General features: G+C 31.2%; 1 protein-coding gene across 4 annotated transcripts in view; it reads left to right on the top strand.

Annotated features, from left to right (window-relative positions):
• Positions 1-1,329: 1,329 nt before the first annotated feature.
• LOC117176962 overlaps positions 1,330-13,536 on the top strand; it is a 27,538-nt gene continuing 15,331 nt past the window's right edge. For 2 of the 4 annotated variants that reach the window (XR_004467646.1, XM_033367383.1), the window contains exons 1-2: positions 1,332-1,659; positions 9,379-9,450. The gene's annotated coding sequence lies outside the window, so the exon portion shown is untranslated. Of the gene's footprint in view, positions 1,660-9,378; positions 9,451-13,536 lie in introns of all 4 variants that reach the window. The other 2 variants (XR_004467647.1, XM_033367385.1) reach the window with 2 other exon arrangements.

Below are 13,536 nucleotides of genomic sequence, written 5' to 3'. Positions count from 1 at the left end.
GATTTCGCTGGAAGCGGGTGCAATTTTTCAGATTAGCACCCGCTCCCGGCGAAATCCTGCGGTTGTCCTTATGACAAATTTTTAATTATATATATATTGCTTAACCAATAATAATTTGAAATAATGAATAATAGCAGACATAGTATAAGATATTAGAAAAAACTAGACTTTTTTCTACTTTCTTTGTGAAAGGACGCCAGCGAATAATTATTAAATGTTTAAATAATTGCTAAAAATCTTTTAAAAAATAATACTGCTAACATTCATTGATTGTGTCATTGATTGTAAAAAATAATATCCTTTCACGATACAACGAACCAAAATTGTTTAAACAAATAAAAATTATTTTAAAAATGGCTATACATCCTTAAGACAAAAATATTACTCAGATTCTGTCAATTATGTCATTAATTCCAGAAAATGACTTTTTACGCATCACACGAAAAAAATGTTTAAACAAACGAAAATTGTTTAAATAATACCAAATATCTTTAAAAATATATTATTATCAACATTTATTAATTTTATCATTAATTCCAGAAAATAATAACTTTTCACGACTTAAAGGAGGGAACAAATAATTTAAGTATTTAATAATTGTTTAAACAATTCAAAATTATTTTTAAAAAATACATTGAAACTTTTCTATAGAGCCGATTTTGGGCCTGACAGTGGGTGGGAACTAATTGATTATAGCCCGCTCAGCTTTTGTTTGTTCACGTCTGAGTGCTCGTTCGCCTGAGTGACAACCGTAGTTCTTTTTACACCTACCTGCGGCGCGGCGTCAATTCTGGGAAGGGCTATAGAAGGGAGGGCTATTGAATGGCTTTACTGTACTTAGACACTCGCCATTAATCGATTAGAAATAATTCATGTTCAAAAAAATCCAAAAAATACTGCCTCAAGCATCGATATAACATATATTCCAAAGTACAAAAATAACACATATGGCTAAACGATTCTTATAATTTTACTTTAAAATCCGAATAAACGACGCAAAGACACTACAAAGAGGGTCTGTAGAAATTTAAGAATTTTTGACTGGCTATACGCTTTCAGTCGATCGATATGATGGTGGAGCATATTCAATTGTGTTTTTTACGTTCATCCATATATAGAAAGCTCTTTGCATTTATATAGCAGGAATAACTTTTGAATATGACTATCTATAATAATATTTTCATAATACTTTAATTTTGTTATAACTTAAATAAGTTCTGTTACCAATTATTGCACTCAACGATCACTCATATATGCCCATTAGAATATCTGTATCTACTTGCGCAAAGGTACATGCGCTTAAATAACGTGTGGAGCAGAACCTGACGACTTTCATTGACGTACGGGACGGTCCATGCCCAGGATGTTCAGCTCAGTTCTAAACGAACTCCTAACGGTACCGGGTTTCATGTCATAGTTGATTCGTGCCGTACAAACCTTTATCAGTTATAACATTATTCGTTAATAAAATTAACAATGCATAATAATAAATACAACGAAATTAAAAATCCGCACAATAGTAGAGTGGCTTCACATTTAAAGTGGCTTCGTAAATTATGAGGAGAAAGGAAGAACTTGAAGAAGCCCAGTGCTGGTTTTTCATCTTTACCGGGAAACCGGAGATTTTCGCTTGTATCTTCAGGTTGCTCTTTGGCACAGGTAAGCGCTATTCATAAAATAATTTAAATAATTTAAATGCAGCAGTCATTTAAGTAAAGCATTAATAGTTACTTTGATAGGTAACATATAGAATTATAGATAAAAAACGTGCTTCTAATAAAATAAGAGTCAGGGGCTTCAAACAAATTAAGGGTTATTTCTCCAGGGAAAATAGAACTAAAAAAAAGTACTGAAAGTAAATCTAAATTATTGTAAAATAGATTTTGGCCACGGAAAGTATTTAGATGTGGGGAAACCATAAGTGGTGCAACACAATATAAAAGTAATGTGAAACAAAAACAACGCATATGAATTTCTCCGTCACGCTTGTTCCTACGTGTTTCTAGCCCCTCAGAAGGTCCGTGACTCGTTGCATAAACGTTACAGTTGGTTGCATGTTACGTACCACTTTTTGTTACATGCAACCTATTAATTCGGTTGGCTGGCGTTAACGCTCAAAAATCGATAAACCTAAAGTTCGCACAGAGTAATTGTAATTATATATTTGAGATAAGCGCCTCCCCACAGGCTGCAACGTTATCAGGAAGGTGCGCGGAAGGGACCTATAAAAGAGACAATACATAAAATACATAAAATAAATAGAAAATAGGAATGTAGATATATTAAAGGTAAAAATCACGATTTGCGGTTAATGCTTCTTGACAAATTTTAAAAGATTAATTTTTTTATTATATTAGAGATGTCCTTTCTGGAATAATAATAATAATTTGCTGCTCTTTTTAAGGACAGGTGACACTTATTCTATTCCTACTTCACCGACATTTTTTTGGTCATACCAATTCCACGCGATATCTGACATTGAGCCGATTGTTTGAGAAAATAAAGAAAAGGGTCTAAGGAGCGTTTATGTGCTAATAAATTTTTACAGATACAAGTGCAAATAAAAGCTGGAATCGGATAAGTTTCACATGCCCTTAAGGCCATTTGAGCGTAACTTTAAACTGTTTCTTATATTTAATTTCAAACCCAACTTATGTTCACACGAAACGCGATATCGAGTTGAAAATTTAGAATATAATATAAAAACCACTAAGAAATGTTTGCCTGGTACTCAATTTTTACAATAATTATAAAAGTTTTCTTATGAAACAAGTATTGTTTTGCTTTTTTATAATTATAAAAATTTATGACATGAAAAACGTTTCTTACTGCTTCTCACTTAAGTGTCCAAATTATTAACTCGATATCTCATTTCGTGTGAACATAAGTTCGGTTTGAAATAAATGTGAAAAAAATTCTGAGGTTACGCTCACATGGCCTTACAGGCATAACTTTTATGCGATTTGTTTTAAAACATTCCAAGGTAGAAATTTTTTTAATACACTGTTTAACGCCAATCCTCAAAAGAACGCCCGATTAAATGTTGTTTTGATATGCAACAGAAATAAGACGCGAAAACAAATGAAGGCCCAATACAAATTTTAATTATTAAAAATGAGTTGCAATCAAATTCAAACCACTGGTTCTCTGTCTGCAGCCGATTTATCTTTACAGAATACTTTTTACATTCTCATCTCAATGAGAAGGTTTTGGTTTTATGTGAAATATGACTTTCACGGATTCCATAAATTTTCAATGTTTTGAGGACCTCGCAGTAAAAAAAAGTTTTTACTTTTCTGTCTGTATGTCTGTCGTCGTTGTCGTCTGTATACCGGATAACTTTTGAAATACCAATCGATTTAGACTGTGCTTTGGCACACAGTTTGAGGGACCAAAAAGAAAGATCGAGTTCGTTGACCAGCTAATCTGGATAAAAACTTTAAAAGTTAAAATATTTTCAAAATTGTTAAAACCATTTTTACAGATTTGAAAATTCTATGTACGAATATTCGTAATAACTGAAAAGTTGAACAATTTATCCTCATGACTTTTTTCGATAAAAAAAATATCAGAGTTATAGCATTTTCAAAATTCCAGAAAACAAACGAAAATCAGCATTGTAAGAAAAAGAACGTAAGATATGAAAAAAAGTCAAAAAAAGAAAAACGTTGCTTTTTGAAAGCCTTACAAGATTATTATAACAACTTTTTGAATTTTCTTGATAAATCGAAGATGAAAATTTTTATTGTACAAAAAATGATGAAAAATAAAAAATTCCATTTAGCGGTCAAACTATACAAGATAAAAAAAAGTTGTAACTGGTTTGACCTTTAGTTTTAAAAGTCCTATGCAAAAAGGTGCGCGCTGAAGTCTAGCGGCCGGCGCGGGCCGCGCGCAATGAGAATGTGTCCTTGCGATGGGCAGATTTTTCAGATAATTTGAAAGTATTTTATACTAAAAAAAAAATAAGGTATTTAATTCTTTTTGAAATAGGTTAAATTAAAAGTTAAGAATTCTATTTACATTCTAATATTTTTCTACATATTTTAATTGTTGTTTAAAAAGTGTTATTCTGCGTCAAAAACTGAGTAAAAGAAGTATTAAAAAAGATTGAGGTAAATCGAAAAATATGCGATTTATGGAGGCATTCTTAAAAGAAAATATTCTTTTGTCATTAAGGTGATGAAAGCGTTTTTGTACTCAATATTTCTCTATTGCTTATTGCTTTTAGATGGGGTTCAAACGTTTCAAATAATTAACGTTAAAAACCGTATCGAGCACCTTTCTGAAATAAGTAAAATTATATTCTTTGCTTTATATATTTTAAATTGTTGTTCAGGAAGTTACTTCGTATCAAAAACAGAATAAAAAATTATTATAAAAGAATGAGATCAATCGAAAACTGTGTTTTGTGGAGGTTTTGGAGGGTAAATGTACCGGTCGTCAGACGATTCTAAGGTCGGACCGAGGGGCTATTCTCTCAGAATTCGTTCGTTTCGCACGTTATAATTTTTCGTGAAGTCTTGACGAAATCACGAAATGCTATGAAAAGCATCAACTCGTAACGTTGAAGTCGTTGTAGCAATGCCGCATTCAGTAAAACTATTTGAAGTCGTAAGAATAAGAATAGACTCGTCATGGAACGTCGTGATCCAGCGAAGATGAATGTAACATCGTGCGAAGTCAGAATGAAGTCTGGCGAAGGCAGACGATATCGGCGAAATTACTATTTCCACAAAATCGAAAAGGACGTCACGCTACAGTGTACAGTACAAGCCGAGTCAACCTGAGTCATGGAGTCAGAACGAAGTCGACATCTGTCGCTTGAATTCGTCAAAGTCAACAACTAACGAATTAAAAAACTAGAGTCAAATGAAGTCACACAAGTACGACTGTACTCAAACGACATTACTAAAAGAACGTAAAAATAACTTCAGCGGACTTCAAAGTGAATAGCCCATCGGGTCGGACACCACTTTTGGAAGGCCATTTATAAAAAAAAGTACAGTGAAACTCTTCTATAGTGCCGATTTTGGGACGTACGGTGGGTGGGAACTAACTCATTATAGAAGGGAGGTATATTGAAGGATTTCATTGCATAACATTTTGTAAATTCTCAAAAATGAGTTAAAAAATAAATGCCAATCTCTTTCCTATGAATAAACACTTCTAACATTATAACAATTTGGATAAGAGAAAATAAATATTGGTGTCATTTAGACTATTAAAGCGTTTTTTGCACTTTCTTTCATTTACTGTTTATTGACTTTGAATAGTTTTGAAAACGTTTTGAATATCCAAAGAAAAAAATTATTAAGCCCTTTTTGAAAGAAGTAAAATTAAACTATATGCTTTAAATATTTTAATTATGGTTTAGGAAGTGACATTTCACGTTAAAAACTGAGTAAAAAGTAGAATAAAAGAAAGTGGATACATTGAAAGCAGTGTGGTTTCTTGAGATTTTTGCGTAGCAGAGAATGAAATTTGTCATTAATATTATGAAAGGAGTTTTGCATGTTTCTATGTATGTGAACACATAAAAAATAAAAAGATCATTTAAGTGAGGATTTCATATGATCAATAATCTTATTATTTAAAAAAATTAAATCATAGAAAATTGACTTTATTTTTAAACTATATTTAAAAATAAATTAATGGACATAAGCACCTATTACGGCGTCCATAATTATCCATTGCAGTTTTTTAATTTCCGGATTATTTGACTTTGATAATGAAGCATATGTTCGATTACCTTGTAGCATGGGGAATTATTATATTCAGAAAGTATTTCGCCTAATTTCGATTGAATTTTCTGTTGCACGTGATCCTAAAAAACCAAGCTAAAACAAAAACTTTTAAAAAGTTAGGAATTTGAATTTTTTGTTTTAAAATTATTTTCATTCCTCAAGATTTTAAATTTGATTTTGAACTATTTATATATCAACAGAAATATTTTCCCTGTAAAGAAGAATTGAGCTCAGAAACTTTGAGATGAAAGATGGGTTCCAGGCTCACCGTGCGAGAAGACTCAACAAAAGATTACATATCCTTTAGAGTTAATTTGATTCTCCTAAAATTCGAAAGCGAAACATGACTTCAAGTATTGTAAATTTGACCTATTCTACGGTTATGCGTAATTTTCTTATATTAATCTTGATTCAGAAGCAGGTTTTAGTGTCGTTGAGCGGGTTTATAGATAAATAAAATGAAAGTTGTTGTCCTTACGTAATTCTATATGGTACGATTGTTCTTTCTAATAAGCCGTTAATACTTAGGAAGTAAGGGCAGAACCTCTCCATTCATTGATTGATTTTGATTGCACCTTCCACTACATCTAGGGCAGTTAAATTATTCAGATTTTCAATATTCGCAAGAAAAACTTTTGATTCTTGTAAGAATTTATTAAATTAACTACTTTATTATCTACCCAGTGGGCACAAAATTTGACGACGTCTTTACGACATCATTACGAACACCTTACGACATCCTATGTCCATGTCGTTACAGTGTCTTTACGATATCGGTAAAGACATCGTCATATAATACGACATATTTACGATATCATAAAGACGACTTAACGAGATGGACATAGGATGTCGTAAAGTTGTCGTAAAGATGTCGTAACGAGCTCCTAATGACGTCGCCAAATTTTGTGCCCACTGGGTATTGTTCATTATAAATTTTTCCTTTTGGTACACAAATGAAAGCCTTTCTTATAGGTTTCAAACAGCAGTGAGAACTTAAGATTAATATAAAAACAAATTTTTTTCTTGGTGTACAATTTTCGTTTATGCACAGAAGACCTTTCTGATTTATTTTATTGCAAAAAAATTGATATATTTTGCTAATCTTGGTGAGAATTGCCATTCTTACAAATTTATAAAGTTCTGCTAAGTACAAATAGGGTAAGTGCATTGGTCTCCGTACAGGTATTAGTGATGGAACGAATATTTTTTTCTCTTTAAAAAATTGCTGTAAAAGTGCAGGTATATGAAAGAGATTCAGATTTATTTTCTAACCTACTGTATTCTTAGAAAAGTGGTGGCTCACCTCAGATTCGTTGTTCGACTATCGCACAGGTACATTTACCTTCAGGGTGATTTTCTTTGCTTTTTCCTAATTCAACTTGGCACTCCTACAATTTATTCCTTTTTCTTAAAAAATTACCTCTCATTTCTGGAGAATTAAAAAATATATATTTAGAGGTCTCTCAAGGCCATTTTAGGGCAAAAATGTTCATTATTATTAAAATTGACGCTATTATTTACAATTAAATATTAGACTCAGGTTTTTATAATAACATTCAAAGGTCGCTCAACGTCATTTTCTTGAGAAAATGTTGATTTAATTTAATTTTGTCTAACTTTTTTGTAGAGAAACAGCGTTAATTTAGTCATTTTCACACAAAAAAATTATTCAAGTGGTTTGATAAAGGTTTTACCTACCAATTGATGGGCATTCGAAGGCATTTCGCAAAAATTACCTTTTTTAAATTGTGATGTTAAAAAAACAGTGCTAAGCCCTGCCTATTAGAAATTAGATGGTAGTTCATCGCCAACTGTTTTCCTCTGGTGCAGTTCACGTCATCTCTGCCATCCAATCTAAACAGATACATGACTTACATTGCCGCTTAGGTCGATTTTTTCATTGACAAGTTTAAGAGAATAACCCTAAGCGGCTATGTCAGTTATGTCTATCCTTTTAGTTTGTTTGGCAGATCTGATCTCGTGAATTTTCGTGTCGGAATGTAATTTTGTTGTAATTCAGGATATATGGTTGGTTGGCGGTGAACAAAATGCTATTAAATATTTTTCGAAAATTCCAAAAAATGGCGGAGATATGAGTCTTCGAGTTTATGGATAATTTTTTTTTTAATGACGTATCTTGGATTATATTTGACCGATTTAATTTTTCAACTTCTAATTTTATTTGATATAAGATATATTAAAAAAAATTTCTCATTAGAAAATTGGGTGAAGAAAATAAAAATGAAAAACGCGTATTCCGAAAAATGCCATTTTTTATTCATTTTGTCACAGGAAGATATAAGTGTGGTCTACATCTAAAATTATTGGATTGGGTTTGCCATTAGTTCTCAATAGGGCAAATAAAGGGGCCTGTGGACGCATTCGTTTTCAAAACACAATTTTTTCATCTTATTAAAATTTTTTTATAAATTAAGATAAATAATATGCTGCATATATCGTTTGCATTCGAATAAAAAAAGTTTTTAAATAATTTTTCGTCTCATAAACAGAAGGAAAACAACCATTGTTGACGTTTGAAGAATACCGTTCGTTATAAAATAATACGATTTATTCAGAAAGATCTAGAATCAATGACACAAATATTTAGAAATGTTTTTCAGCAGAACTAAAGAAGTTTAAAGATTTATTAAATCTGTTATAAACAAATAATTGGATGAAAATGATGGGTTCATGAAAATAAATAAATAATTTGTTCTATAATAAAAAAACTTTATACACATTTATTTATTCCAGCTATTTGTAAGAAACTAAATACGATTTTTTATGCAAAAACCATAAATTACCCTGTAATTATGGTTTAATAATAGGAAAATAACTGCAAATAACTAAATTTATACAGTTTTTAAATATCTTGGGCAATAACTAACAATTATTATTTTCATCAACAATTTAAAAAAATAAATTTTTCTCGTTTTATTATCATTTTTATCTACTTATTTTTTATAACAAATTCAGTAAATTTTCGAACTTCCACGCAGTAGTAATGAAAAATATTTCTAAATAGTGGTGTCATTGATTTTTGATCTTTCGGAATGGATATGAATATTTTCTAACGAACGGTGTTCATCAAAAGTTAAAAATGCTTGTTCTTATTTTAATTCTAATATAAACGACATATAGAACATTTCATTAATTTTTATTTGTAAACAATTTTTAATTTGATACAAATTGTGTTATGATAATTGGTTTGTTCACAGGCACTTTAATTTTCCTACCGAATCACGCTGCGCCATAGAAGACCTGACGTTTGATTTTTTTCTGGAAAAGCAGTGGCGAATCCACTCCAATAATTGCAGGGCCTGAAGACCACACTTATATCTTCCTCTGACAAAAATAAAGATAAAAAATATAATTTTTTAGGGAACATGTTTTTCATTTTTTTCGCTAAAATTTAGAAACAAAAAATTTTATTCTTTTATATTGATATGTATCTTAAACCAAGTAAAGTTAGACGTTGAAAAGTTAAATCGGTCAATTACAACCTAACATACGCCATTTAAAAAGAGTCCAAAAACTCAAAGTTCCAAATCTCTGCCATTTTTTCGAATTTTCGAAAAATATTTGGTGGGATTTTTTTGACAGTCAAATAATCATATATTCTGAATTACAGCCAAATCCCATTCCGACACAAAAATGCCTGTGATCAGATGACGTGGACTCCACCCTCTTTCTTCTCTAAAAGGTAAATCATTATCCCTTTTTATGCAATTATAATAATTAAGTTTTCGTAATTACAATTTTAAAACTAAACTTGATCATATTTTAATGAAGCTACGATATGTTACTGTTCTTAACGTTTTCTTTCCTTAATTTTAAGCAAAATGAAAAAAAAATGACTACCATGAAAAATAACGAAAAAATTTGAATGACCATTTTTCGAAAAATGACCTTGAATGGCCTTAAAATAATAGGACAAATGGTTAGTAAACCAGGTGACTAATTTTGTTGTCACAATGAATCAATTGACATTGTTTCTTAATAAAAAAACCTATAGAAAATTAAATCGAATCCACATTTCCTCAAGAAAAATGTCCTGAGCAACCTTTGAATAAAATTTGTGTGCAATATTTAATTGTAAAGAACACAGTTCATACGCGCCAAAAATAAAAAGCCAATAAAAATGCGTCAATTTAAAGAAGAATGATCATTTTTGCCCTCAAATGGTCTTCAGCCACCTCTAAATAATATATATTTTTAAATTCTGAAACAAATCAGAGGAATTTACCCTACAAAACTTTTGTTAAAAGTATAACACAATGATGATTTTTTACATTAAGCAAACATTTCCCCTTTATTTTGAGTTTCATATTCTTACATGCTATGTCAAACAGTCTAAAATGAGTCTCGTGAAGTTTCTGTTACAAAGATAAAAAAAATGGTCGGTCCGGCTTTGGAGAATTTTACTTTCTAACTTTTTTGAAGCGCTAAAACTGATTTTCAAATATTAAAATTTATTTTACAATTAAAGCTTTAGATTTCTGGTAATTTTAATTCATATAAATTTTTTTCATCAAAAGGTGCTTAACGAATTTAGTATATTTTTATTGCCAATTCGCATACGGATAATTTTGATAGCTTTTACCCCATAAATTTTAGACACTTATTTATGAAAATTACCGACAATAAATTTGAAAAAAAAACATAAACAGGTAGAACAGAGATTAAGGCGTTAACAATATTTTGTTGTGGATGGATTTTTTGTTTTATGAATAATAAGTTGTGTAAGTTATAAATATCTGTGTGATGAATATTTGTTTTTTTGAGAATCCAGCGTGGAATCAGTTATCAAGGTTGGGTCAAATCTTCTCACATAGATTAATAACAATGGTTTGTGAGTCAGCAAAAAACCATTTTCTTCTTTCTAGTAATTACTTTGCAAGATTAATTTAAGTTGGAAATAATTGTAACTCTTCGAGTCCTACATGCCCTTGCTAGTGCGATCTAGGTTGGTTTAAATTTTACAGTTATTTCAGGGTGGAAGGTAAGGCTCCTATCGTTTCTGTAGATGATCCGCTTGTACCATCATTTTATTACCACATTGAAAGTAATTCCATTCTGATTTACTAAAGGACTTATTACGACTAAATATAATAATACAAAGATAGAAAGGAATACAAAATTTATGATGCTATTTATCATAGTTCTCTTTAAAAAAATTCTATCTTTTTTATTTTCAGAATCTGACCATTATTTATTGTTATTTTTTTAAGTCATTCTATTGACTTGTATCATTTTTTTATTATATTTGTATTTTCAATAAATATATCCTTTTGCATATAATTTTGCTTTGTGAAAAATATTCATTTTTTTCTACTCTTTTTTTATTCTAGTATTCCTTCGAATAGTTCTCTCGGTTCTGAACTTTTTCCAAACTTTTTGGTGCTATTTCTCTTCACAGCGATTTTATAATATATAATTTACTATTCCCTTTTATTTAATCACGTTTTCCACAATAATCAATCTTTTTCCATTCCTTTTGTTTATATTCTTCTTTCTAATAATAATTGCATATTATTCACCCCTTTTTATGCTATTTTTATTTTGGATAATTTTATCACTTTCAAACCGCTATTTACTGCTGGCTTCTGCAAGTACAATTTTTGCAATACAGAGTTGAAATTTGACACCGATGTTAACCAGCCATAGTATATTAGGGAGAAAATATTTTCACCAGCTAATATATTATGAGTATATTTTTATCTGTGGTTAAAAACTACTAAAAATAAAAAAATTTGCAAGTTTGAGTTTTCTCCCGGGGATGGATTAAATCGAAACTTTCAGCATGCACAATTGCGACAAAGAGTATAAAATTCTATGTATATTATACAGCGAAACTCGTCTCTTGTGTTGCTTTTGGGCATGGCGGTGGTGGGGAACAAACTCGATACAGTACGGTTCCAGATGTAAACGCTTTTGTTTGTTCACACCTGTGTGGCCATCGCACATCCCCCGCAGCCTGCGCAGCTCCTGTTATACCTACCTGTGGCGCGGCGTAAATTCTCGGGACGGCTATACTGTCCTACAACGGAAAAACATAGTTAATCGACATTTTTTCGAAAAATGGGTTTTTTGCAATATAAAAATGTATAGAAAGTACTTTGCGGTACCTGAAATTTTTAAGAGAGGGCGTGTACATCACGAAATTCAAAGGAAGAATATAAATCAAATACTTTGCGGATCTGTCGTCTGGGGAAAGTAGCCGATTACGCTGCTTGGTACAAAATCAAAACTCCGCATGTGTTGTACGTAAGCTCTCGAGTTGTAAATGTGTTGAGTCGAGCAAAGATGTCCAAGCGAAGAAATGTGCCAGCGACATCGATGAAATTATGCATGCCATGCATGGCGTTGGCGGATTTCTCTAGTTATATCGAGGGAGATTCTCTTATCAGAGAAGATATTAGATTTGTGTAAAATTTGATGACCCCCAGATTTTGTCAAATGTCCACTCGTTTAGTGTCCTAAACTAAAGGTCAAATTCGTTAGCCAGCCATTTTTGGATAAAAATTCAAAAAGTGGGCACATTTGGAATATTTTTGAAACCACTTTTTTGAAATTTTAAAACTCTTAGTACGGTTATTTGTAGTATTCAAAAAGTCGAACAATTTATCCTTATGACTTTTTCCATTAAATCAAAAATAACCAGAGTTATAGCATTTGCAAAATTCCAAAAAACACACGCAAATGAACATTTCAAGCCAAATAACGCACGATATAAAAAAAAATCAAGAGTAGAAAAATGTTTCTTTTTAATGCTATTTTTTTACGATTAAAACCAAAAACAGAACTATCCAAAAATTATTCATGACAAATAAATCATTTTTACATTCTCATCCGAGAAGGTATTAGATTTGTGTAAAATTTGACCCCCCCCTCCAGTTTTTGTCAAATGTCTACGTTTTAAGACCCCTGAATTTGAAAAATAGGTTTTTGGAATGTATCTGTCTGTCGGTATGTCGGTATGTATGCATGCCTATCTGTCAGTGAGCACGATAACTTTGGAAAAAATCATTCTATTAGATTGGCAAAAAATACACGAAAATGAACCTTTCAAGCCAATTAACGGGCGATATGAAAAAAGAAGAGAAAAAGTTCGAGTTATAAATGCCCTACAAGATCATTATAACAACTTTTGGAATTTTCTTGAAAAATCAAAAATTCTAATTTTGACAGCATACAACATATAGGAAAATCCAAAAATTACATTTTTTCATATTACAATTTCACAGTATTTCAAAGATTCTCAAATATATAAATACATTTAAAAAAAAATAGAACGACGTAAGTGCAATTTAGTCATTTCGAGAAAAACCGATTTGAAAATTCAACATTGTACTACTCATCGTTAAATATAACTTATCAAATTTTTTTGATTCATTGTAAACATATTATTATTACACCATTAAGCCATTTCTCTTTCGGGCTAGGCGTGACTCACTCGGTAGGGGTAAGGAATAGTGTGTGGAAGGGATAGAGATTTTTAAGATTGATCCAGAATTCTCGTGCTATTTAAGTAAATAACACGTTCGTTCCGCAACACTGCTCCGACCCAGGCTGCTGATCAATCTCTCTAGCAATCACCCCAAACGAAGAACCTCACGAAGTCGTTATGTAAGGTTCCCCACTTGGGTCCATTAGTAGCCGAGGTCTTTGTTTCAGGCGTCATTCTCTCTACTGACACTCTTTTTATTAACTATTTTCCGCCATACTTTCCTGTCCTGGCATACTTATCTAGCTTCTTTTATGTCCATGCATTTTTTCATGCAGGCTC

This window comes from Belonocnema kinseyi, chromosome 7 (assembly GCF_010883055.1).
Source record: "Belonocnema kinseyi isolate 2016_QV_RU_SX_M_011 chromosome 7, B_treatae_v1, whole genome shotgun sequence".
Taxonomy (NCBI): domain Eukaryota; kingdom Metazoa; phylum Arthropoda; class Insecta; order Hymenoptera; family Cynipidae; genus Belonocnema; species Belonocnema kinseyi.
The sequence above is the reverse complement of the archived record's forward strand: the minus strand, read 5'-3'. Positions and strand labels throughout refer to the sequence as shown.